Source organism: Mus caroli, unplaced genomic scaffold (assembly GCF_978045245.1).
Source record: "Mus caroli unplaced genomic scaffold, Mus_caroli_1 scaffold_12, whole genome shotgun sequence".
Taxonomy (NCBI): domain Eukaryota; kingdom Metazoa; phylum Chordata; class Mammalia; order Rodentia; family Muridae; genus Mus; species Mus caroli.
In genome coordinates, this window is record NW_028227267.1 from 112,135,843 (window position 1) to 112,161,649 (window position 25,807).

A 25,807-nucleotide genomic window follows, 5' to 3' on the forward strand; every position below is an offset into this window, starting at 1 on the left:
TTTATTTATTTATTTATTTATTTATTTATTTATTTTTATCATTTCCAAATTTTCTTAATTAGGTATTTTCTCCATTTACATTTCAAATGCTATCCACAAAGTCCCTCAGACCCTCCCCCCCAACTCCGCTACCCACCCACTCCCACTTCTTGGCCCTGGCGTTCCCCTGTACTGAGGCATATAAAGTTTGCAAGACCAAGGGGTCTCTCTTCCCAATGATGGCCAACTAGGCCATCTTCTGCTACATATGCAGTTAGCGACACGAGCTCCAGGGATATTGGTTAGTTCATATTGTTGTTCCACCTATAGGGTTGCAGACCCCTTTAGCTCCTTGGGTACTTTCTCTAGCTCCTCCATTGGGGTCCCTGTGTTCCATCCAATAGCCGACTGTGAGCATCCACTTCTATGTTTGCCAGGCACCGGCATAGCCTCACAAAAGACAGCTATATCAGGGTCCTTTCAGCAAAATCTTGCTAGCGTATGCAATGACACTATTTTTAATAAATGGTGCTGGATCAACTGGTGGTCAGCATGTAGAAAAATGCAAATTGACCCACTCTTATCTCCTTGTACAAAGCTCAAGTCCAAGTGGATCAAGAACCTCCACATAAAACCAGATACACTGAAACTTATAGAGGAGAAAGTGGGAAAGAGCCGCAAATACATGGGCACAGGAGAAATTTTCCTGAATAGGACACCAATGGCTTATGCTCTAAGATCAAGAGTTGACAAATGGAACCTCATAAAATTGCAAAGCTTCTGTAAGGCAAAGGACACTGCCAGTAGGACAAAACGGCAACCAACAAATTGGGAAAAGATATTTACCAATCTTACATCCGATAGAGGTTTCATATCAAATATATACAAGGAACTCAAGAAGTTAGACTCCCAAGAATCAAAAAACCCTATTTAAAATGGAGTACAGAGCTAAACAAAGACTTTTCAACTGAGGAATATTGAATGGCTGAGAAGCACCTAAAGAAATGTTCAACATCCTTAATCATCAGGGAAATGCAAATCAAAACAACCCTGAGATTTTATCTCACACCAGTCAGAATGGCTAAAATAAAAAACTCAGGAGACAGCAGACGCTAGTGAAGAAGTGGAGAAAGAGGAACACTCCTCCATTGTTGGTAGGATTACAAGCTCGTACAACAACTATGGAAATCAGTCTGGCTGTTCAACAGAAAACTGGACATAGTATTACCTAAGTACTGAGCTATACCACTCCTGGGCATACCCAGAAGATGCTCCAATATGTAATAAGGACAAATGCTCCACTATGTTCATAGCAGCCTTATTTATAATAGCCAGAAGCTGGAAAGAACCCAGATGTCCCTCAGCAGAGGAATGGATACAGAAAATGTGGTACATTTACACAATGGAGTACTACTCAGCTATTATAAAAGATGAATTCATGAAATTCTTGGCAAATGGATAGAACTAGAAGATATTATCATGAGTTAGATAACCCAATTACAAAAGAACACCCATGGTATGCACTCACTGATGAATGGATATTAGTCCAACAGCTCCAAATACCCAAGATACACATGATTCACAGACCACATGATGCTCAAGTAGAAGGATGACCAAAGTGTGGGTGCTTCAATCCTTCTTAGAAGGGGAACAAAATACGCACAGGAGCAAATATGGAGACAAAGTATAGAGCAGAGACTGAAGGAAAGGCCATTCGGAGACTGTCCTACCTGGGAATTCATCCCATATACAGTTATCAAACCTAGACAGTATTGTGGATACCAAGAAGTGCATGCTGAAAGGATCCTGAAATGGCTGTCTCCTGAGAGACCCTGCCAGTGCCTTACAAATACAGAGAAGATGCTTGCAGCCAACCATTGGTCTGGAAGCAGGTTCACCAGTAGAGGAGTTAGAGAAAGGACTGGAGGAGCTAAAGGGGTTTGCAACCACATAGGAAGAACAACAATATCAACCAACCAGACCGCCAGAGCTCCCATCAACCAAGGAGTACAAATGGCTCCAGCTGCATATGTAGCAGAGGATGGCCTTGTCATGCATCAATGGGAGGAGAGGTCCTTTGTCCTATAAAGACTCGATAGATGCCCTAGTGTAGGAGAATGGAGGGCAGTGAGGTGGGAGTGGGTGGGTGGGTGGAGGAACATACTCATAGAAGCAGGGGGGGGAGGGAGGATAGGATGGGGGTTTCTGGGAGGGAGGGAAACTGGGAAAGGGGATAACACTTGAAATATAAATAAAGAAAATATACAGTTTAAAAAAAAAAGAAGCAAGGCAGAGTTCTTATATACAAAACATTTGTAAAATGGCTCAGGTGAGGCCCAGCACTTATGCAGACATCAGTTCCCTGGCTCCTCCATTTCAGGGACACACTAACTTGATAGCTTGGAAAGAACAGAAATATCCTTTCACACAGTTCTGAACACAGAACTCTAAAGTCAAGACACCCAAAGGCATAATTCCCTCTCAATGCTTTAGGGAAGACCTTTCCTCTTCAGACCTCACAATCTCTGGTGACGTGAGTGGTCTTCCTCTTGGTTCCCTGGATCTTGGCCATATCCCTTCAATCTCCTTCTGCTTAATGACTCACTGTGGCTGCAGGGCTCCAGTCTGTATTCGTGCCTCTGCTTTTCCTCGTTATCTCCTCTCTGAGTCTTTCTTTCCTCTCTGAGTCTTTCCTTTGCATGTCTTGGAAGGCCAACTGTTGGACCGAGGCTCTTCCTGGAGGATTCACAATGACATCACAGCTTGCAGAACCTTGATATCATCAGTGAAGATTCTTTCTGCCAAATAAGGTAACATTCTTTATTTCCAGGAACTTAGTGTCCTCTTATCTTTTAGATGGTTGTCACTCAACATATCACATTCTGGTTCTTTTAAGCAAAAAGTAAGGTTTTGATGTCATTAATTTTATCACACAAATGAAAGGAAAGCTTATATACATAGATGGCTTGGTACAATTGATATTTGGGTATAGAAAAGTATGAATTATGCTGACCATCTCCTGCGTTTAGATAGTAGGATCCTGGCCTCTATCCTGCAGTGGTGAGTACCAACTGCAGCCCTGCTATTTATGACTACTAAAAAGTCTTATAATGACGCTGCTAAATATACCATGGTGAACTGTGGGGTACAGTTACCCTCAGTTAATATAAGCGATACTGATTTTATCATAAGCAAATATTCTAAGATGAAATGATACAGGAGGGAAAAGTGGTAAATAGTGACTTAAAGGGATTCATGGAGGAAATAAAGTGAACTAATGCTGGAAGGAAGAGCTTTCCATGGCATGGAGAAAGCTCTAACAGCCACAGATGCCAGCTTTTGAGAAGCCTTCTTTACTGGTCCACACCAAACACCATCACTTTGTTGAAACAAGAACTTTGTTAAAATTTGCTTGTCCGGCTCCCAGCCAGGCCCTACTACAGTGTAGCCATGGCAGGCAACTAGTGAGGGAGTGATGGTGGAGTCAGCCTGGAAATGTCAGGATACAGAATTGGAAGGTAATGGTGTTGCACGTGGAGAAATGCTGACATATCATGTGTATTAAAATGAGCCCCGTAAAGAAGGATGGCTCACAGAAAACACTAGAGAGGCCAGACACACGAGCAAGACAGGAACATCTAAGGAATTATTTAAAAACTCTTGTGAAGCAGTGAGTTTGGGTGTTGAGCTGAAGACAACAGGGAATTAAAAGGGATTTCCGCAAGAAAAAATAGATGTGAGCATCTCGCTGCTAAGCATAGGGAACGTGAGGAGAGAGAGGCATAAAGAAAGCTTATAGGTCAGGATGACTCACAACAGGAAGTCCGCAGAGGAATGAGGTGATGAGTCTTAGGAAAGTTATATGTGCACATCATAAAATGGGAAGACATACATTTTTGATCAACTTTAGGTTCTTTTTTCTTTTTAAGTAATTGATGATGGATACGAAAGAAATTGAGTTAATGTGATTTAATTTGTAATTAAATTGAGTTGCTAGCTAGAAACTACTGCTATTGAAGTTCCCAAAACCCTCAAGGTCACGGAAAAGGTCATTTTGAAAACTGTGTGGACACTTTGCCCCTTCTTAGAATTGAGAACAAAACACCCATGGAAGGAGTTACAGAGACAAAGTTTGGAGCTGAGATGAAAGGATGAACCATCTAGTGCCTGCCATACCCGGGGATCCATCCCATAATCAGCCTCCAAACGCTGACACCATTGCATACACTAGCAAGATTTTGCTGAAAGGACCCAGATATAGCTGTCTCTTGTGAGGCTATGCCGGGGCCTAGCAACACCAAAGTGGATGCTCACAGTCAGCTGTTGGATGAATCACAGGGCCCCCAATGGAGGAGCTAGAGAAAGTACCCAAAGAGCTAAAGGGATCTGCAACCCTTTAGGTGGAACAACAGTATGAACTAACCAGTACACCCCGGAGCTCATGTTTCTAGCTGCATATGTATCAGAAGATGGCCTAGTTGGCCATCATTGGAAAGAGAGGCCCATTGGTCTTGCAAACTTTATAGGCCTCAGTACAGGGGAACTCCAGGGCCAGCCAAGAAGTGGGAGTAGGTGGGTAGGGGATTGGGGGGAGGGGGAGAAGGGTATGGCGGACTTTTGGGATAGCATTGGAAAGGTAAATGAAGAAAATACCTAATTAAAAAAAATGTTCTCCCTAAAATTTTCTGTTATAAGACATGCTTAAATATCACCCTTATCTCCTGTTGGATTATACTAATTATGCATTTAAGCCCCCCCAACCAGCCCCCCCCCCCCAAAAAACAAGCCAGAACAAACCACCAGGATTGCAGGCAGACAAATGCCCTCTGCAATAGAACTACAGCTTAGGACACACAGCTGGGGCATCACACAATCCTCTCCTGTCTCTTACCTTTCTTGGAACAATACGTCTGGCTGGAGTCTGGAGCCCCTGGAATCAGCCTGCCTAGGTCTAAACCATCCCTCAAATTCATCAACCAGAACAACTTTTCTATGCCCCAGATTCCTTTTCTTTTCTTTTCTTTTTTGAAATTGGAACATGAGTTTCTATGTCTTTTTAGATAAAGTAAAACCAATAAAGAACTTAGCAGTAGAGAAAAAGAAAAAAGAAAACTGAAAAATAGAGGTTGTTCTTTCCCTATCTTGAATCTTACTTTAGGCTGAACAGATAGGCAACTGCACACCGCCACATTGTTCATGTTTTGACTTGCAAACAACTATCCTTCACGAAAAAGCAGTTTTCACAACCCTACTTCAGGTTGACAGTTACTTTAACACCAAATAATTCTAACTCTGAGAAAAGAGTTTTGTTTTAAAAAAAAAAAAACGTAAATTAAAAAATCTCTCAAGGTAGAGTTTTCTCATTGTTGCCAATTTTTTAAGCAAACTGCTTATTAATGGCTCAAAGAGATAATTATACAGTGACTTCAGGTGTGTTTTTCTGGTTTTCTCTTAATTTTCTATTTGGTAACCCTTAGGCTGTCATCCTTTCAGTATTTTATATCTTATTATAAATTATTTCTTTATATGTCAAATGTTGCTCCCCCTCCTCTTCCAGTCCCCCCTCAAAGATCTTCCCCCATCTTACTCCCCTTCACTCTAAAAGAATGGCTCCCTAGGGCATTACCTCCTCCCTGGACCCTCATGTCTCTACAAGACTTAGATGCATTCTCTCCCACTGAGGACAGACAAGGCAGTCCTCTGCTATATATGTGCCTGGCCTAGGACCAGCCCATGTATGCTCTTTGTTTGGTGGCTTTGTCTCTGGGAGCTCCCAGGGTTCCAGGTTAGTTGACACTTGGTTTTCATCTGGGGTTGCCATCCCTTTCAGCTCCTTCAATCCTTTCTCTAACTAACCCATATGGGTCACGCCCTGACCTCAGACCAACGCTCCAATGCTTGGCTGTGAGTATCTGCAGCAGTCTCAGTCAGCTACAGATAGAGTCTCTCAGAGGACAGCTATGCTAGGCTCCTGTCTGCAAGCACAACATAACGCCACTAATAGTCTCAGGGTTGGTACCCGCCCATGGGATGGATCTCAAGTTGGGCCAGTCACTGGTCAGCCATTTGTTAAGTTTCTGCTTCATTTTTGTCCCTGCATTTTCTTTACACAGGAACAATTTGGAGTTGAAAATTTTAATGGTGGGTTGGTGTCTCCATTCCTCAACTAGAGGCCTTCTCTATCTATAGGCAAAAGTCTATGCAGGTTCCATATCCTCAGTGCTGGGCAGTTCAGCTAAGCTCACCTACATTGAGCCTTGGGAGTCTCGCCCATCCCAGATCTCTGGGATTTTCTAGAGGTTTCCCCCATTCCTCACCCCTGGCTACTGCATATTCCCATTCATTCTCCTGGCTCTCTGGGATTCCATTCATTCTCCTGTCTCCCCCATGTCTGATGCTACATACCTTTGCTTCTCGCCTTCCTCTCTCCCACCCACATCTCTCCCTCCCTCTGCCTCCCATTTTGTTCCCCCTTCTCAGTGATATTTAAGTATCCTTACTTGGACCTTCCTTCTTATTTAACTTCTTACCGCCTGTGGGGTGTATCAGGGGTATTCTGTATTTTTTTGGCTAATATCCATTTATCAGTGAGTACATACCATGTATGTCCTTTTGAGTCTAGGTTACCTCACTCCGGATGATATCTTCTAGTTCCATCTTTGTTTGTAATAGCTGAATAGTATTTATTTGTGCTAATGAATCACATTTTCTGTATCTATTCTTTGGTTGAGGAACATCTGTTGTTTCCAATTTCTGGTTATTATGAATAAGGCTGCTATGAATACAGTGGAGCATGTATCCTCGTGATATTGTGGAACATCTTTTGGGTATATGCCCAGAAGCAATATAGCTGGATCGTCAGGAAGAATTATTTCCAATTTTCTGAGGAACTTCCCAGATTTATTTCCAGAGTTCTTGGACCAGTTTGCAATCCCACCAGTAAGGCCGGGATGTTTCCCTTTCTCCACATCCTCACCAGCATGTGCCATTCCTTGAGTTTTTGATCTTAAACTATTCTCATTGGTGTAAGGTAGGATCTCAGGATTGTTTCGATTTGCATCTCCCTGATGACTAAGGATGCCTGCCTAGATGCTGCTATTCACCTACCTTCATGATAATAAACTGAACCTTTGAACCTGTAAGTCAGTCCCAAATAAATGTTGTCCTTATGAGAGTTGCCTTGGTCGTGGTGTCTGTTCACAGCAGTAAAACCCTAACTAAGACACACTCCCTAGCCCTGTGCCCTTCATATCTTGAAACATTTTAGCTTCCATTGTTGAGTGAATCAATACAACAAAACAAATAACCTGTTGGTAATGGTTCTCTCAGACCCCAGTATTAAGGTGATGTATTCAATCAGTCTTTGTTGTTGTTTTAAATTACATGTGAGGGAATGTGAGATTTTTGAGGCACAATATTATGGAAATAATCTACATTTTTTCTTAAACCCTAATGTAATTCCCTTTGATGATATGAAGATATTAAGTAATGAAAGAACCATAAAAGAAACTGGTCCTTATGTCCAGGGTGAAAACTGAAATAAACAAATGAATATTGTAACAACTTAGGGATAACATGCATTTCCTTCTTATACATAGAATCTGACTTGGTGGCACATATATGTAATTCCAGTCCTCAGGGGACTGAGGCAAAGAGATCACTGCAACTTTGAGGTCAGTAGAGGTTAGCCAGGGTTTTAAGAAAAGACTCTCTACTAAAGCAACTCCCAAGCCAAAATTGAATTGGGAATTGTCAAGACCTTTATGTTTCTGGCTGTCAAGGACTGAAGAGATAGAGCAGATGTGTGGAAACCCATAGGGGTTATGAGAAAAAAATTAGGCTCTTTCTGGCAGATTGCATGATCCCAGGCAGATAGGAAGTGTCTCTTCTGTGACATTGGATAGCAGAGCTCAAAAAAAGTTCATTTTTAATGTATGTTGAGATTGTCATAGGTTTGTTTTTAAGGGCTTTTAAATTATGATGAATAGCATAACCCTAAAAGAATCAAGAAGTGAACAGTTGTGATAGTACCACAGCAAAATGTGTTGTTTGCTTCAGGACCTTCTAGATTCATTTTAACTATACACTTTTCCCTCTCCCTCCCAGGGGCTGAGCTTGGCTTCCCCCATTTTCTGATTTCCTATATAATCCAGTCATTTCTGCCATGCACTCTCTTAGCCTCTTGGTCTTGGCTCCTCTCTTGATTTGTTTGTCCTTTCTTCTCTTCCTTTCCTCTTTTGCTTTCAACCATCTCTCCTTTCATGGACTGGTTCAATCTGGACTCTTCCAGAAGCCAGTGGCTGTAGTTTCCCTCATATCTACAATAAAACCCTCTCCTCAACCATACCTTGAAGTGGTCATGTCTCTGTTTACATTCAGACAACACAAAATGCCCAGGTCAAGAAGGGTAAGTGGGGAGCAGAAGGTCCCTAAGCAGAAATGGCTGAGAGTATTCCTCAAATAAAGCACTGGAGACAGAAGGTGGAGATAGATAGAACCTATGAGCAAGATCTGTGAGTTTCTGAGGCCTTGGTTTGAAAGACAATATAACTTATTGGTTAAGAATACAAAACCCACCTTCTTAGAATTGGGAACAAAACACCCAGGGAAGGAGTTACAGAGACAAAGTTCGTAGCTGTGATGAAAGGATGGACCATTTAGAGACTGCTGTATCCAGGGATCCGTCCCATAATCAGCTTCTAAACGCTGACACCATTGCATACACTAGCAAGATTTTGCTGAAAGGACCCAAATATAGCTGTCTCTTGTGAGACGATGCCGGGGCCTAGCAAACACAGGAGTGGATGTTCACAGTCAGCTATTGGATGTATCACAGGGCTCCCAATGGAGAAGCTAGAGAAAGTACCCAAGGAGCTAAAGGGATCTGCAACCCTATTGTTGGAACAACATGATGTACTAACCAGAACCCCGGAGCTCTTGTCTCTAGCTGCATATGTATCGAAAGATGGCCTAGTCGGCCATCATTGGAAAGAGAGGCCCATTGGACTTGCAAACTTTATATGCCCCAATATAGGGGAATGCCAGGGCCAAAAGAATGGGAATGGGTGGGTAGGGAAGTGGGGGGCGCTATGGGGGACTTTTGGGATAGCATTGGAAATGTAATTGAGGAAAATATGTAATAAAAATATTAAAAATCAAAAAAAAAAAAAAGAATACAAAACCCAGCACATCAGGAACAGAACTCCTGCCCCCCAAGGCTGAGCGACCTTTGTGGAAGGCTTGGGGTTGGGGGAATCACAAGAACCAAAGCAACAGAGAGCTTGCGGTGAGAAACTACTCATGAAGAAGTCTGTCCAACATGATCACCCGAACAAGGACAGTCACGATAGACACATTAATGTGGAAAGTTGTTGGTGTTACTCTTGCACTGTGTATTCAGAAGCTGAGTTCTGTGCCCCTGTTCAGATTGCAGTCTGATCTTGGGGCCATATATTAACCAAATGTTCTGTGAAAAGTGCTCCCCAATAGTCCCTGGTTGGTTAATAAAAGGCTGGAGCCCGTGAGTGAACAGGAGAGAGACAAAGGCAGAACTAGAGATCAAGAGGGAGGTCTCAGGTAGGACCCACGAGAAGAAGGACAGAGGAGGTAGAAGAAGGTCACCATGGGACAGAATGAACCATAAGCACATGAGTAAGGGAAGCTCTTCCTGAGGATACACAAGTTGGCAAGTGATGGGTCAGCTATCTGATTATTAATTTCCTAGTCAGGTTGGAATAGCTCAGAACGTGTTCAGCATAGGGCTGGCTGCTTGTAAATAAACTTCTAGGTTTCTGTGTCTTTTATTTAAGAGCTAAGCATAAAAGAGTGGGATATAAATCACCTGTAAAAATACTACCATAGAGATTGGGATGAGGTGAGATGCTCAGAAGCCCCCAGAAAGAACTATAGACAAAGAACTACAGTCAACTAAGGAATGCCAATAGCATGAGAAATGATCTTTCCAGGGAAGATCACACCAATCGATATCAAGTGGTATCAACTGAAAACACGTTCATGAAAATAATGTTGTACAGACCGATCAGATTGTGTTTATATATGTAGGGGGGAATATGCGCTTATACATACCCGTGCACACATGAATATATGTGAAAACAACTAAAGGAAAAAGAGGCCATAAATTCGAAATAGAGCCATTGGTGCTAATCCTTAACAATGTAGGTAAAGTTAATTTGCAGAAGGAAGTAGCCATGTTTAAAAGTGATGTCTAATTGAAGTGCAGACAAAGTGATGAATCTGAGAAGGAATTGACAAAATAAATCAGAGATAGGATACACCCAACTCATACAAAAACAATAGAGGAAGAGAGACTACCAAAGAGCAGCAAGACAGAAAAATAGTGTGTGACATGGTGTATGTATATGATAGGTTTACCAGGGCAGTTCTACAGAGAGACAGGCTACAGAGAGAACAAGCTAGACACAGGTGAAGACAGAACTAGACAGAGAATTAGAAGGAGCTAGAAGATTAACACATTGTTAAAGTTAGTGTGAGGCCAGTCAGAGCAATTCAGTTAGAAGCCGAGAAAAGCTGGATTGAATCAGTTAGCTTGGAAGATTAGATTGTACAGAGGCTTGAAGCTTCCAGGCCTAGGGATAATTAGAACAGAGAAGAAAATGCTCGGGGCTCAGGCTTAGTTATGACTCTCATTTCCTCTGAGGATGTAAAAGTGAAATCTACATATATCTTTTTAAAAATATATATGTTTAGTTAAAAGTGAGAAACAAAATATTTCCTTCTTTATTTCACAAAGAAGAAAAATAACAATGCTAATCCCTTGACATTGTATCACAGGAGACACTGAAGTGTTTTGTGTTTGATGATTTAATAATATTTTAATTTATAGTTTATTGTTTATATTTTTACAGAATAACACAGGTTATTCTTTGAACCTATAAATTTATGCTTTGAACCTATAAATACAAACAAGAACCTATAAAAACAAGAGTTTAAATTTAACTGTTTCTTTTCTCTTATTTTTTATTGGTCATTTTATTTATTCACATTTCAAATGTTATCTCCCATCCTAGTTTCCCCTCTACAAACCCCCTATTGCCTCCCTGTCCCTCCTGCCTCTATGAAGTGCTCTCCCACCCACCGACTCTAGCCTCAAAACCCTAGCATTCCTCTACACTTGGTCATTGAACAACCACAGGACCAAGGGGCTTCCCTCCTATTGATGTCAGATAAGGCAATCTTCTGCTACATATGCAGCTGGAGCCATGGGTCCCTCCATGTGTACTCTTTGGTTTGTGGTTTAGTCCCTGGGAGTTTGGGGGAATCTGGTTGGACCTCAACTATACTACAGAGCAATAGTGATAAATACCACATGATATTACAAAGACAGGCAGGTAGACCAATGGAATAGAATTGAAGACCAAGAAATGAACCCACACACCTATGGTCAATTGATCTTTGACAAAGAAGTCAAAACCATCCAGTGGATAAAAGACAGGATTTCTAATAAATGGTGCTGGCTCAACTGGTGGTGGTCGGCATGTAGAAGAATGCGAATTCATACATTCTTATCTTGTACAAAGCTCAAGTCCAAGTGGATCAAGGACCTCCACATAAAACCAGGTATGCTGAATCTAATAGAAAAGAAAGTAGGCAAGACCCTACATGGCACATGGGCAGAGGGGAAATTTTCCCTTACAAAACACCAATGGTTCTCTTAACATTTTAAAAGCATAACCGTTACTCCAGGCAGTACAAAAATTAAGAAATTAATTCCTCTGAGGTAATTAATGGAGAGTACCCCATTGTACAGAAAACACGTTGATATCCCTCATGCTTTGTGGTAAACTGAACTTTAGTGTACACCCGGGACATCTTTATTTCTTTCAATTCTTAGATAGAATTTTAAAAGTTCCATATCCCCCCACTCCCTGCCTCCCTGTCTTCATTCTGTGCAGATGCCCAAGCACCACACTGGGCATGTGCATGTGAGAGGAGAGAGTCTGAAAGATGCAGTCATCCCCTTCAGTCCATGGGCCCAGGGATGAAAGTCACAGCATCAGTTTGGCAGCAAGCACCTTTCCCACTAAGCATTGTGCAAGCCATAAATACAAATTTAGAGTTCAGTTTCCATAAAACATAACCAATTTGTGTATTGGAATCAAACTTAACTCTCATAGCTTTTCTCATGAAGTAGACATGCTAACAGCAGAAACTCTTCAAAGCAGTGACCTCTTATTTAAGATTATTTTTAAATTATCTTGACCTGATTCTCTCAAGCAAGAACATTTTCTAGTATACACCAAAGTTTCCCATATAACAGAATTTACAAGGGCAAGTAGGATAGGTGGTATAGGCCCTAAAATAAAGTCACTTGGGAAACCAAACCCTCATACTTTTAAATTTTTTATCTCAAAGTCTTTATCAGGAGTATAAGCTATTTCAATGTATACATATTCTAGTATGTTACAAATGTAACATTTGAAAATTAAAATATTAAATCTCTGCTTTATGTGTATCACATGACAACTAAGTATCTTAGTGATGTATATTGTGACAATACCAAGTTCATTTTTACCATTCAGGAATTTTACATGATTTCTGTCCTTGGTGTATTTCAATTCCATTTTTGCACTGTAATGTAATGCTATATATTGTATTATACTTGAAAATCAAAATCATGAAGGTATTTTGCTGATTACATCAGATTTATCTGTAATTAACATGTGTGTATAATCTTAATGTTTCCAACATATTGAGACAATCCAAACAAAGACAAATGATTACAAATCAGAACAAATCTGAAACCAAATTGTACTGAGAATGCATCTCTTCCATAAGAGAGATGTGACTAGGTGTCTTTTTCTAATTACTCCATATTTTATGAGACAGCATTAATTCTACAGTAATTTTTTCCTTTAACAGATAGAAATACTTCAAACTTTTACACAAATTAGGAAGGTTTTTCACTGTTCTAATTCTACTAACTTATAGAACTCCTTTTGAGAGGTTGGAGATTGGCTCAACTGATCAACCACTAGCCCTATCAGCTGAGGACCCGACCCATCCTCAAACTCATAAGGGAAAAGATGTGCATCCTTGTAACCCCATTCTGAAGAGACACTGGACAAGCCAGGACACCTAACCAACTCCACGAGTTCCAAACCATTGAGAGACCTTGGCTCAGAAAATATGGTGGATCATACTGGCACCGTATTTGCCACCATTGGTATATGTGTGCATATTACATGTGTATGTGTGTGGGAGCACGTATATCATGGTGTGGATGTCAAAAGGCAGCTCTCTGAAGACAGTTCTTTCCTCCCACCATGCATTCCAGGAATGAATTCATCAGGCTTCCTTGGCAAGTGCTTTTGCCTGTTAGGACATGGTGTTGGCCCCAGAAAAATCATTCTAAATTCACATGACCATATAAAGAAGTGTGACTTATCAACATAGCTTGCAATAATGTGCCTATGTATAAAAGACAAAGGTCTATATTCTAAAATTATACCTGGAAAGAAATCTGAAATAAGATGAGAATAACAATTCACTGAAAAACAAGTCTTTATAATTAACCTCAAAGAGCTTAATAAATATGAAGGTTTTCAAGAAGTTAGTGTCTCAAAAATACTCCTCAGTTATACACACAAGAGATGTTTCTTTAACAACCACTCAATTTTTCTCAAAAGAAAAAATAACAAGTAAGAAAAAAATGTTAAATGTTCCCAGTATCTTACTGAATAACATTTCTAAATATAAATATCACAATATCAACCCCAGTTTCCATGTGAAGTTTCTCCAAGCCCCTCTCCCTTCCAAAAAAAAGGAAAAATGAGCAATGCCATAGAGTGATTTTGGGTGTGTGTGTGTGTGTGTGTGTGTGTGTGTGTGTGTGTGATAAAAGGTTTCCATTTGGTTGAAAACTCTCTGGATGTTATACCTGCAAGTAAGGCTCTGCTGTTCAACATGGGCTGGGGAGAGCTTGCTATACTTTTGTGTAGAGAAAGAGAGATTTACTGTGAACTCAGACAGGTTTTTCAATAGACCAAATTTAGGAAAGAATACCATGTTTTGATAGCCCAGAAGCTGATTCCCTTAAGTTAGTCATCTATACACGGCTTTCAAGGACCTGGTCTCTGGATGTTGGAGTCAAGTAAGAATGAAGCCAGTTCTAGACTACAGTAAAGATTCCCAAGGCCAGCTTCAAAATATGCTGGTTCTGAGACACTCATTGTGTGATGGAAAGTGTGTCTACACACCCACACAACGTCTTTGGTTGGTTGGTTGGTTGGTTGGCTGATGTTTGAGACAGGGTGTCTTCTGACAGGTATACCTGCCTTTGCTTTCCAACTGCTAGACTACAAATGTGCAGTAGCTACCGTGTCCAGCTCAAGAATCTCGGATAGTAGATGGAGGTGTATGACTTTATTGTATAACAAAACCAACCTAAAACGAAATGAAGGCAAGACAGAGCTAACTGCTACCGACTCATCCTAACTCCTACTGCCCAGCATTAGTAGTTTGTTGTTGTTGATTTCTCCTTGAAAAAAAATGTTTATTTCAAGATTTAGAAACAAATGATGATTATCATACCTGGAAATTTCATCTTACTTGTTATACATAGACATCATAGATTCTCTAACTAGAGCTAATAAATATTCACAACAAATCTTGATGGCTGTCATTTAGAGAGTTCATTCACAGATTGAACTATCATTTATGGAATGTCCATTATTTAGAGATATATTTTTCATTTTTTTTTTCTTTTTTTTTGAGACACCCTAAGGACACCAATAAAAAATTCATAAATCTTCTATTTTGTCTGGGCAATAATCTTGAAAATAAATGGTAGTGGTGTAAGTTGGTATGTCTTATTAATTGGGAGGGTATGGCAAAGCAGGAATATAGACAGAGAAACAGTTGATTAGCCCAACTCTAACACTTTGCACATTAACAGTTTATTTTGTAAAATTCTCCTGGTCTAAAAATGGGTGTATTTGAATCTCTAATAATATTAGATTATGAACACTGAACATTTCTGTACAATGTTTGCACAAAGAAAGCTGGCATCAAGGGACAATGCTTGCTACGAATCTTCATGATGTTAACATATTTTTCTGACATATATTTCTGGAGACAGGGAAATCAACTTCACATTTTCAACAGAAACCTGACATTTTATACACACTGAAATATGTTTTATACAGTTTTATGGGTTTCCTTTTTATCAAACCACACTAATAAAAACAGTGACAAGGAATGCATCATTTTCTTTGCATTTCGAGGGGCAGCCATGAACACTAGCAAGTCAAAGTAAAGGAGCAAAGAATCTTATGCTTTATTCTTACAAGGCACCGAAGATACAGCTTAGAGTCTGAGAATTGTTAGACCACTTAACATGGGAAAAGGAGAAAATCTGGCAAGAATAACAGATAGAGAATCAGAGGATATAGGAAATAAGATGTGCTTAGTCCTTAATTAATAAGGACTGCACAGCAGGAAGATTATAATAAAGAACAAAGAAAGGGTTAAATCCATGCAGATGCCCAAGATCTTCAGCAACTCCAGACTCATGTCACTCACAGAACCAGCAAGACAACATCATCTGATGACATCTTTATCTCCTCGATTCCAAGTATCACTCTTTGGGAAAGTGATCCTTTTCTTCTCCAAGGTATAATTTTCAGAGCTTACACAATGTCATTTATTAGACTGAAAATAATACATTTTGAGTGGTTTGAGCTCCTAAAGCATGATCTTTAAAAGTTTTGAAAAGTGAACAATTTTATAGAAGGGAAATCAATACAAAATAAACTGCATTTGTGTTTTGTGTGTAGTGTGGAAGCTTTGATTGCCAAGCTAGCAGACCCATTACTTCAAGCAAAGTAATTAATATAAACGACCTTTAGATTTTCCTGGTTGCCTTTTTTGATCTCGCCTTCACAAAGTCTCCCCACATTCCTTCTTTATTCAGAAAGACATGACCTGATTTCTGGCTCGAGATTTGGTTGCAAATATCAGAACTGTGTATTTTGTATATTTATATTACCAAAAAAAGGAATCTATCTATTGATATACATAAAATATGTATTCTTTTATTGATATGTTGCTTCTTTCATCAAATTATTTTGAGATTGCTCATGCTTAGGTGTTTTATTCCTGTGTAGTGTGGTGTATGACCACATTACACACATGTTTTACACACTGAACTTAGGTGTTTTATCCCTGTGTAGTGTGGTGTATGACCGCATTACACACATGTTTTACACACTAAACTGTTTATGAATTCTCCTACTGATGGATGCTGAGCCATTTTCAATTCTGAATATTACAAATAAATTTGTTTCCAACACCAGCGTGCCAGGCTTTGATAGAACTATCTAAAATTTAAATGGCTGGAATACATGAAGCATTTGAACAGGTATTTCAGAAACTGTCCAAATGAGTTTTGAGTGGTGTCACCATCTTCATTTCTATAAGCAGGGTAAGGGCATTCTAGGTTCTCATCTTCATTAAAATTTGGTGTGGTCGTTCATTTTAATATCAGGTCTTCTCAGAGTGATATAGACATTTCTAATTCATACTTTTTCATTTCTATCATCAATAATGAGGGTAAGTATCTTTTATTGTGCTTATTTTATGTATCTCTTTTTTAGTGAAGAACCTATTTACATCTCCTATTCATTAAATTTTTAGGGGGATTCTTAATGGGCTTCAGGAGTTCATAAAATACCCTGCATGTATGTCTTCATTCGACAAATCCTCTTAAGTTACTTGTTCCAACCTGTGGCTTTACCTTTGCACACTTGGCACTGTCTTTCACAGAAGACCTTAATCTTGACAAAGTCCAGTTTGTCTTGTTTTGGTTTTAATCATGCCATTGTATCACAGCTTAAAAGTATTTACCTAAATGAAGAACACAATGTTTTGACCATGTTTATAGAACCAGACATAGGATTCCTCCTGTGGAGCAAGCCTCAGATCCATTCAGAAAACAGTTGCATATCCCAAAATTAACACATCACTACTAAAATTGTGGGTATACCTTACCTCTCGGGTCAGAAAAGGTCGCAATAAGTACTCTGTGGCAGTGCTTACTGTTCTATTTTGCTAAATAGCCATGTTGTTAAAAGAATTTCTAAATATGAATCATTATATCACTTGATTTGTGCTGCTTTCAAAGTTGGTCAAAGGAAAACTGGGTAGTAGTTAACGAGATGGGAGGAAGATAACGCAGAGGTTCATACCTAGCCCAAGTGCAGAGATTAAGTCACTGTCAGTTTTCCGGAACATAAACAGATCAGTTACATCAGTGTGCCCTACATATGACTCAAGACCATATGAGTCTTGAAAAGGAAAGACCTGAAGGATGGAGAGCAGGGCTGTGAGGGTATTTTTTTCTGAACATGACATGGATGTTGCACACAATAACTCACATCAGCAGCGATTAAGTACACAAGACCTGAACAAGATCAAACCAGTCAGGGCACTTCTGAGTAACCATTGAAGGTTGATGATTCCTCAGGAGGTGGAGGAGGGCAGAGTGGTTTGTTCTTGGGAGTGTGGCCTCTTGTAGATTGCTCATGCCCTAGGAGATAACACACATTCATAGGCATATGGGCTGTGCTAATTATATTCCATGGTTATGAAAAAGAGGACAGGAAGCTGAGAGGGAAATGCAATGGAAGCTGGGAGAGATAGCGGGAACATTCACAGGATGATATTATCAAAACATTTTATATACATGTATGGCAAGTTTAATGGATAAATAAAAATGATACAATTCTATAAAAAACACACACACACAAGAATCAGCGGGTATAGGCTGCCTGGTTGGTGATGCAGTGTTTGAGAAATCTTGGGAGTCCAGGTTGCTAGTTCTCCTACAGGGTCACTCACCCTTCTCAGCTTCTTCCAGCCTTTCCCTAATTCAACCACAAGGGTCAGCAGATTCTGTCCATTGATTGGGTACAAATATCTGCATCTGACTCTTTCAGGTGCTTATTGGGCCTTTCGGAGGGCAGTCACAGCCGTCCCTTTTTGTGATCACTTCATAGCCTCAGTAATAGTGTCAGGCCTTGGGACCTCCCCTTGAGCTGGATCCCACTTTGGGCCTGTCGCTGAACCATGCTTCCTTCAGGTTCCTTCCCATTTCTATCCCTGAAGTTCTTTCAGACATGAACAATTATGGGTCAGAGTTTTGACTGTGGGATACCAACACCATCCCTCACTTGATGCCCTGTGTTTCTGCTGAAGGTGGGCTCTACAAGTTCCCTCTCCTTACTGCCAGCCACTTCATCTAAGATCCCTCCCTTTGAGTCCTGAAAGTCTCTCACCTCCCAGATCTCTGATAAATTCTGGAGGGTCACCCCAACCTCTTACCTCCTGAGGTTGCCTGTTTCCATTCTTTCTGCTGGCCCTCAGGGCTGCAGTCCTTTCCCCCACCCAGTACCAGATCATGTTCCCCTATATCCCCCTCCACATTCCTTACCAGGTCCCTCCCCCCCCCCCTTATGATTGCTTTCTTTTCTCTCCCAAGTGGGTCACTTGGGCCCTTCAGCTTGTTGACCTTTTTGAGTTCTATGGACTGTATCTTGGTATTCTGTACTTTTTTCGGCTAATATCCACTTATTAGAGAGTACATAACATGCATGTCCTTTTGGATCTGAGTTACTACAGAGGGCTGTTGAGTCTGGGTTCAGTCAGAGAAGATGCACCTAACTCTCAAGAGACTGGAGGCCCCAGGGAGTTTAGAGGTCAGGTAAGATGGGAGCTGGGGTTGGGGGTGGGGGTGGGGACATGTTAATGAAGACCAGGGGTTGGGAAGGAGGTATGGAATGTAGAACAGTCAGAGGGTGGACCAGGAGGGAAATAAAATCTGGAGTGTAAAAAAGTAAGAGAATAAATAAAAGATAAAATAAAAAATAGTAATATTTTGGTACTAAATCAGGACAATCTCAAGAAAAATGGTTTAAGTCAGTCACCCTAAGACAGACAGACAGAGAGAGAGAGAGAGAGAGAGAGAGAGAGAGAGAGAGAGAGATGATAGTGGTAACAGGTAATATGTAGACATTTATAGGTAGATGATAAATAGACATAGAGATGATCTACAGTAGTTGATAGATGATCAGTATGGTGGATAGGTAGCTAATTGGTAGAGAGACAGGTGATAGATGATAGATGAGTGAGTAGATAGATAAACAGACTTCATAATCTTGTACATTTGTAGTGAGCATTGCAGAATAAAATTAGGATTGTTACTGTGGCTTCTTTTATTAGTAATGAAATTCAACCTGCACTAGTTATACTATTTCCATATTCCATCCTTTTTTCTATATCCTCTATACTCTGGATAACTACATACAAGTCAGAATGACTTCAGCTGAGTCAACTTAAGATCAAATCTGTTGGGCTGGAGAGATGCTTCCTTCTTTTCCAGAGGAGCCAGGTTCAATTCCCAGCACCCACATGGCAGCTCACAACGTTTTGTAACTCTGAGATCTGACACCCTCTCACAAACATGCATGAAGGCAAAACACCAACGCACATAAGATAAAAATAAGTTATTAAAAAAAATCAAGTCTCTCTCTATTGAGGCTGGATGGAGCTGATGTCTCATGAGATTCTTCCATCTTGTTAGCTAATCTGTGTAGGACCAATTTCTAAGATATAAGAATGACCAGCGTTCACTCACTTATCTAACAAGTATTTCCTAAGCATCTAATTGGGGCTACATTAGAGTGTTATCTGGTTGATAATATGGGACTCTTCAGTGTCTTCCTGTATTAGTTAGGGTTTTACTGCTGTGAACAGACCCCGTGACCAAGGCAATTCATAAAAACAAAACAAAACAAACAAACAAAAAAACCAAGAATCTTCTCTTGTGTTTTAGGCTTTATTTTGAAATCAGTCACAGAGTTTGAATTCAGTTTCAACATAGTACAATGTGGAACAAGTGGACCAGAAAGAAGAACTGGTAAGGTTGAGCCAGAGACTAAACCCCAGGAAATCTCAAAATTGAGAACACATAGTCATGATGCCACACTGAGAGGACCATGACAATCAGTCAGGTAGCATAAAAACCTGGAGTTCTCCGTGCTAATAAGGTATCCTCCCTCCATGGGCATTCCCTCCCACAAAAGGTATTTAATCCCTGGTTCACCAGGAGTAAAATATATCCACTTACATCAACCATAAAAAGCAGGGGGAGGGAGAATGTGATAGGGTGTTTCCAGGAGGGAGGGAAACCAGGAAAGGGGATAACATTATAAATGTAAATAAAGAAAATAACCAATAATTAAAAAAAAAAGCAGTTTGGACAAGCAGTTTGGACCATCTCCTTTATCAAGGATTGCCAATGGGGGATATCTCTTTGTACTAAAGAGCCACACCTATTCTCTCAGCAATCAGTATCAAACTGGACTCTTCCCCTCCCCCCCACCCAGTCCCAGGCTCAGCCATCCCCTTCCTGCCTGGCTTGTAGAGGAAACACAGACTGGCAGATCCCATTCCCAACTCTCTGTGGTACCCCAAAGATGTCTGGGTACACAGGATATATATATATATGTAAATATATGTATATATATATATATATATACAACATACTGTATCCTTCCTCCACTGAATTCCTTTCACATCTATTTTAGGGTATTATTGCCAATAGATGTGGTTTTGTTTATCTTTTCTTGATTATGTAATCATTTTTGGTACAGGACTACATAAATTTGATATAAATAATTATGCTTCTACATAAACTGAGGATCTCACAATAAAAATTAGCTAATGGCCACATTCTAACAATCTAAATTCCAAAAGCATAAGATGATGCTAAGTATAAATAAGATTATGCAAAATTGAATCTCAAAACATTTTATTTTGTTAGGTTTTTAATCTTTAAGTATCTCGTATTTGTAATATCTACCACTAAGGGTCATTCTAAACAAAGAAAGAATGAAAGAGAGAAAGAAAGGAAGGAAGGAAGGAAGGAAGGAAGGAAGGAAGGAAGGAAGGAAGAAAGAAAGAAAGAAAGAAAGAAAGAAAGAAAGAAAGAAAGAAAGAAAGAAAGAAAGAAAGAAAGAAATCATGGCCTGAAGCCACTATCAATATGGGCATGCAATGATTGTCCCACTGTTGGAGGATGGTTTTGTGCACCCTGTATTCAGATGCTGACTTCTATGCCCAGACATCTGGTTGCAGAAGATAGCACTGTCAAGCATCTCTAATCTCAATGTTATGTAAAAACTGTTTTCCATCATCTCTGATTGATTAATAAAGAGATTATGGACCAATTAGCTGGGTAGAAGAGAATAGGGAAGAACTTTTGATCTAAGTAAGAGAGTCGGCAGAGACAGAAGGGAGGGAGAGAGACCACTGGGAGAGGAAGGTGTGGAGAGCAAGCCCATGAAAAGTCACCATTAGCAGGTCACCAAAGGAGTCTCCATGAGGACACACTTAGACCAGAGTGAGCCAGGGCAAGACTGAGGTTGAAGGCAAAGGACCATCTAACTGGGAAATAGGCAGCCTTAGAGGGTTAGAGCAGCTCAGAACCTGCCCAGCTTGCAGCTAGGTAAAAAAAAAAAAATACCGGTCTCTGTGTCTTTATTCTTGAGCTAAAATGTTCTCCAGTGGGTATGGAAAAAACCAGCACTTACTGAGAAAAACATACAGGATATAAACCCCCAGAAGTACTCCTACACCTCACCACTTAAGTTTTAAGTTTTATATCTATGTCTGTCATTATATATACATACACCACTTTATTGGCTAAAAACATAATTATAGTCTTTTGATCAAGGGTTTAGAAAACAGTGTCCAAAACTACAGGAATGCCATAAAATATAGACAGGAGGTGACAGTGAGAGCATTGTCCCTCAGTTGATAAGCTTCTCTAGATATCTCAGATCCTAAGACGTGAGCAGTTGTTTAGAAGCACAGTGGATCCCAGCTTTTTACAGTACCTTTGACTGCTCTTGATTTTTCTGAGGCTTTTGTTTAGGTTTCTAACTCCTGCTATTGCAACAGTTTCCTGGAGATTATTCTACAAACAATAGATGACTCAACTATAAATAGAAAATGTATGTTACCCCTCCAGAATTTGGGGAACACCTCAGAAGGAGGTGCAGAATAAATGGAACAGCTGCAGGAAGTCTGAAGAGAGGCTCAGCACAGCCCTCTGAGAATACATGGCCTTTGAACTCTTGAACCCTTAGCAGCTGGTTGTGACTTCTTGCACAAGTCTGGGCCTGTCACTTCCTTGTCATAAAAAGGGAGGGGCCCATGAGCACCACACAAACCCATCAGGGGATTTATATACAGTTAAAAATTGATGCAGAAAGGAGAGATGGTTTCTTCAGTGAGAAATTCAATGCTAAAATGACCATGCTGCAGTAAATAAAACTTCCACCCTTTCCCTTGTTAAAAGACCCTAATGTGGGTTTTACACTTACACATGAACGTATAAGCAGACAATTTGGGAACGGAAAAGGGAATGGGGGTAAGAAAGCTATGATTGAGATACATGTGTGTAGGTATAAAAATGTGTTAACGAAACCCATTGTTATGTATTAGTAATACACACTAATAAGAGCTTAAAAATAAAAAGTAAAATAGAAAATCCTTAGTCTCCATTAAGTCACATTTGGTTTAAATTAAGAGTTTCTTCTGTGAAATTTTTGAAGCTAATGAAAGCATTTTAAAAAATTAAAAAATCCTTGTCTAAAGAAAGTCATATGTGTTCTAAATATATAGCTTCTTGTGTGTGATCTTCAGAGTAATTTTGTTTTCTGTGCCAGGAGGGGAATAAAAACCAGTTATTCTGGAAACCTGGAAAAGTACCCACCTAGCTGCACAGTTGCCTGCAGCTTCCTGTTGCAGTCTGTGAATCATCCCCAGGTACAAAGAGTCATCTTTAGAGATGATTCAGGGCTCATCTGCCTGGCTGCCACTCTAGATCCCAGCGCATAGGAATTATCTTCCCAAGAGCCATCAGACAATGTGTGAGATCACACGAAGTTTGCATTCGCTACAAGTGTCAGCATTCCATCAAGCACATTTGAGTAAACACAGTTTGTATAGCCAGAAATTCAATCCGTTTGGTTGGTCTTATTACATTGCTTCAGTTTCTTGTAAGCTATGTAAACTCTCCAAAATCTGACATCGATGGACATAATGAAGGCCTACCTATAAAAATACTCATAATATCTTACACTCAGAACACAGGACGATTCAGCCTGGAAATGGAGCCCACTGGCAAAACACGTGCCTGGCATATATGAGATTGTAGGGTGCCATTTTCAGTACTGGCGAAAGGAAAAAACAGGATATAAAAATATTTCATCAGCTATTGACAAAGGAAACACAAGTTTTGTGTATACAGCATATCAGATTATTTCTGAGCTATGATTTTACTTCAAATGATCAGAAATTCGATAGCTAAACAGCCATGTGTATAAGGCCTTACAGATTATTCTCAAAGTTTGCCAGATATGTGAGTTATGCTGCTTGTGGACATATTTAGCACTGTAAGTTAACAAGGCTTGGATTTCCCACTCTTCCCAGCTATGTTTCTCCTTCTTAGCTACATAATACTAGTGGCTTTCATATTACACAGTATAATATAGACCATTTCCATCATCACAGAAAGCTCTGCTGGACAGAGTGTGTTTAAAATGAACAAACATTTAAAAAAAAAGAATTTTATCCATATCAAAAGAATGATTTTTTTTTCAGCATGGGACAATGTTCTATGTTCTTTGTATGCAGAGATGCTTGGCAGCTCATGTAATGTTTTTATTTCCTTTATTATTTTTGTATGTGTTTAGAATGAGCACAGGCGTGGGCATGCTACAGCAGCCTTGCAGAGGTCAGAGGACAGACAATCTTTAGAGTTGGCTTTGTCCTTCCACTGTGGGTCTCAGGGGTCAAAGTCAGGTTGTCTTTTCTGCATGACAAACAACTTTATCTCCCGAGCCATCTTGATGACCCTCCAAGGGTATTCTTTAACTAAATTGGTTGAAAGTATTAACTATTATTACACAGTGTAAGAGAGTCAAACACATACATATGTTGTGGACCCTAAATGTACATTGCAGGGGATATTTTAGAGGAAAGGAAAACAATCTCGGTTACTTCAGGCAATAGGGAAAGAACACAGCCAATTGCAACTTTTAAATTAATAAATAATAACATTTCTGCATCAAAAGAACTGAATTCTTACTCTCACTGGACACCTGGTGCAACTTTTCATTTCTTACGTTTTTCCTTGATCACATGACACTGTATAATTTTATAGAAGAGGTGCAGAAAGGCGTGTCAACCCTCATCCCAGTTCAACTAGAGGAAATGTGAGGTGGGGAAACATCCTTTCCCTTCACAGTACCAACAGGAAACAGTCTGATCAGAATGCATTTCAGGATGGAATTGAGGAGTAATTTACCAGTTACATGCCGGTCAGCTCTCAGAGCAGAATTCTAAGCCACACCCAGGGGCAAAGGCAACTCCTTCCCCTCTACACTGCAGCTCTGCTAATTGGATATGAGCCAAGGTTCATGGGTGACTCAATGTATCACTCCAGAAGTTAAAGGAAACACTGTCTGTCACCCAAATTGAGGTTATGAGGATTAGTCTGCCCATAAAGCATGTTGACATTGTTACAGTCAAGAGGCAAGCCATGCCTGACACTTGTACTTCACAGGTGTGAGCTAGCAAGGCCATGCACCTTGAAACTATTTTGTTTGTTTGTTTGTTTGTTTGTTTGTTTGTTTGTTTGTTTTTCCACAAGATTTAGTCATGTGGACTCATGTGGACACAGACATGATTCAATCTTAAGGATTCCCATTGATGTGGATAATTAACGAAGATGACAATTTTCTCATTTTTACTGTTGCATGCTTTCATCCTTCCTGAATTATAGATAGCTGAATTTTATATTCAGTATCTGGGTACTGCTGACCTATATAGTGACCTAGCTCCAGGTACAGCAAGATGGGCTTTGTTGCTATATTATAATCTAAAAATAAAAATGTTTTATGAAAGACAAAGAAAAGGGCTAAATAGATAGCTCAGTGGCTCAGAATTTTTGCTGTTCTTGCAGAGAACCCAGATTCAGCACCCATGTGGCTATCAGCCATCTATTACTCCAGTTTCAGATATCTAACACTTTTACTGGCCTCCTTGATCAACACACACATGCAAACACTCAAACACATAAAATAAAAATATAGGAGTTTTGGTTTTTAATAGAGTAAGAGAAGCTTGACTTTAAAAATGAATCTGGCTGGGTGTGGTGGTGAATGTCTTTAATCCCCATCATTTGGTAGGCAGGAGTCAGATCACTGGAGCTTTGTTTGGTTTTTTGTTTGTTTGTTTGTTTGTTTGTTTTTGTGGTTTTTCGTTAAGGCACTGATTGATTCAAGGATACTTCTCTTCCACAAATCACACCAGTCTCTAATAGATACTTTCAATCCCATGTTCTCACAGATGGCCTTTGATAAACTTAACGGTTCACAAAACAGAAGCAAAAGTCACAAAAAGCAAAGAGACAGGAGAGGTTTTTATAAAAATGGAAGAGATATAAGAGACTATAGGGGAAATGAGTAACTAGAATGATTAGATAGATAGATAGATAGATAGATAGATAGATAGATAGATAGATAGATAGATAGATAGATGATAGATAGACAGATAGGTAGATAGATGAATGAGATGGTCAAAGAACAAACCTAATAAAATAAAAATAAATATTTCAGCACATTTCAATAACATTGAGATTTATAATTAAGTATTGTTTATATACTGGTATTTGCCACTAGCATTGAGAGGAAAATACACTTGAACAATTTACATATTTCTG

General features: G+C 39.7%; 1 long non-coding RNA gene across 2 annotated transcripts in view; it reads right to left on the bottom strand.

The window, feature by feature from the left end:
- Positions 1 to 2,703, bottom strand: part of LOC147001944 (uncharacterized) — a 33,445-nt gene extending 30,742 nt beyond the window's left edge. For both annotated transcript variants that reach the window (XR_015044760.1, XR_015044759.1), the window contains exon 1: positions 2,585 to 2,703. This is a non-coding gene — a long non-coding RNA (uncharacterized LOC147001944). The remainder of the gene's footprint in view (positions 1 to 2,584) is intronic.
- Positions 2,704 to 25,807: the final 23,104 nt, after the last annotated feature.